At 42.7% G+C, this 2,306-nt stretch overlaps 1 pseudogene; it reads left to right on the forward strand.

Moving 5' to 3' along the window:
* Positions 1–1,967: 1,967 nt before the first annotated feature.
* Positions 1,968–2,085, forward strand: LOC126189726 (5S ribosomal RNA; annotated as a pseudogene).
* The last annotated feature ends 221 nt before the right edge of the window (positions 2,086–2,306 follow it).

The following is a 2,306-nucleotide window of genomic DNA, read 5'->3' on the forward strand; positions in this document are numbered from 1 at the left end:
ACTGATGGTGTTAACCCTCTTGGCATCAGCTAAGGCCTGAATAAGTTGCACTGAAGCACCGAAACTGGTAGCCATACATTAAATGACATCGTAAGGACGGCTGAAGTCTCTTAGACGCTCAGTGACACGTTGTTGTTGTTGTTGTTGTGGTCATCAGTCCTGAGACTGGTTTGATGCAGCTCTCCATGCTACTCTATCCTGTGCAAGCTTCTTCATCTCCCAGTACCTACTGCAACCTACATCCTTCTGAATCTGCTTAGTGTATTCATCTCTTGGTCTCCCCCTACGATTTTTACCCTCCACGGTGCCCTCCAATACTAAAGTGGTGATCCTTTGATGCCTCAGAACATGTCCTACCAACCGATCCCTTCTTCTGGTCAAGTTGTGTCACAAACGTCTCTCCTCCCCAATCCTATTCAATACTTACTCATTAGTTATGTGATCTACCCATCTAATCTTCAGCATTCTTCTGAAGCACCACATTTCGAAAACTTCTATTCTCTTCTTGTCCAAACTATTTATTGTCCATGTTTCACTTCCATACATGGGTACACTCCATAAAAATACTTTCAGAAATGACTTCCTGACACTTAAATCTATACTCGATGTTAACAAATTTCTCTTCTTCAGAAACGCTTTCCTTGCCATTGCCAGTCTACATTTTATATCCTCTCTACTTCGACCATCATCAGTTATTTTGCTCTCCAAATAGCAAAACTCCTTTACTACTTTGTCTCATTTCCTAATCTAATACCCTCAACATCACCCGACTTAATTCGACTACATTCCATTATCCTCGTTTTGTTTTTGTTGATGTTCATCTTATATCCTCCCTTCAAGACACCATCCATTCCGTTCAACTGCTCTTCCAACTCCATTGCTGTCTCTGACAGAATTACAATGTCATCGGCGAACTTCAAAGTTTTTATTTCTTCTCCATGGATTTTAATACCTACTCCGAATTTTTCTTTTGTTTCCTTTACTGCTTGCTCAATATACAGATTGAATAACATCGGGGAGAGGCTACAACCCTGTCTTACTCCCTTCCCAACCACTGCTTCCCTTTCATGTCCCTCGACTCTTATAACTGCCATCTGGTTTCTGTACAAATTGTAAATAGCCTTTCGCTCCCTGTATTTTACCCCTGCCACCTTTAGAATTTGACAGAGAGTATTCCAGTCAACATTGTCAAAAGCTTTCTCTAAGTCTATAAATGCTACAGTCACACGTATGAATATACAAAAACGTTCTACCTAGACTCTGTCAGTGTACAGTCATGTTTGCTGGTGAAGGGGTGGCCTAATGGAAGGCGCAGGCCTGGGACGATCTGTAGTGTGGTTGCATGAGGTTTCCGGACACGCGTTGCTACACTCGATTTGTTCCTCAAGAGACGCTCTACAACGCCTCGAAGTTTGTCGCGTAGTAGGGGTAGCATTCATCTCACGCTAGGTGAGGAGAACACTACGTCACAGTGACGTAACGCTACGTGATCGTCATGTAAATAAACCTAAATCGACTTCATGAGTACGTATATCGATTTTTGCAGTTGTGTCACAAGAGGTTGCATGGCAACGTGAAAGCTAAATGTAAATACATGTGTAGAAACGAAGTTACAGCAGTTGTGTGGTATGCTCATCCCAGTTAAATTACTTATTAAGCTGTAATTTCAACAATTTTTTATGTTATTGTGTGTTTCTTGATGTAATGGATGTCCGAACGAAGGAACCATAACAGTAACGAAAGTTAAAAGCAGCGTATAGTCATTTTTTAAAAAAATCCAATTAATTGTGCATAAATCATGTGGATAGACACGTGAAATAGAGAGTAATTAAAGTGTTTCGAATTTTTATAAAAGCCAGTGGATTGTACATAATTCTTCTGGACAGAAACGTTAAATTGAGAAATTAATGTGGTTCCAAAGATAATTCCGAATGTTATTGGAGTTTTAATTTTGTCTTCATCCCGTAGGCAACGGCCTTGCCGCAGTGGATACACCGGTTCCCGTCAGATCACCGAAGTTAAGCGCTGTCGGGCGTGGCCGGCACTTGGATGGGTGACCATCCGGGCTACCATGTGCTGTTGCCGTTTTTCCGGGTGCACTCAGCCTCGTGATGCTAAATGAGGAGCTACTCGATCGAATAGTAGCGGCTCCGGTCAAAGAAAACCATGATAACGACCGGGAGTGCGGTGTGCTGACCACACGCCCCTCCTATCTGCATCCTCAGCTGAGGACGACACTGCGGTCGGATGGTCGCGATTGATCACTTCAGACCTGAAGAAGGAGTGCTTGATCCTGTAAATCAGCT

This window comes from Schistocerca cancellata, chromosome 5, assembly GCF_023864275.1.
Source record: "Schistocerca cancellata isolate TAMUIC-IGC-003103 chromosome 5, iqSchCanc2.1, whole genome shotgun sequence".
Classification (NCBI taxonomy): Eukaryota; Metazoa; Arthropoda; class Insecta; order Orthoptera; family Acrididae; genus Schistocerca; species Schistocerca cancellata.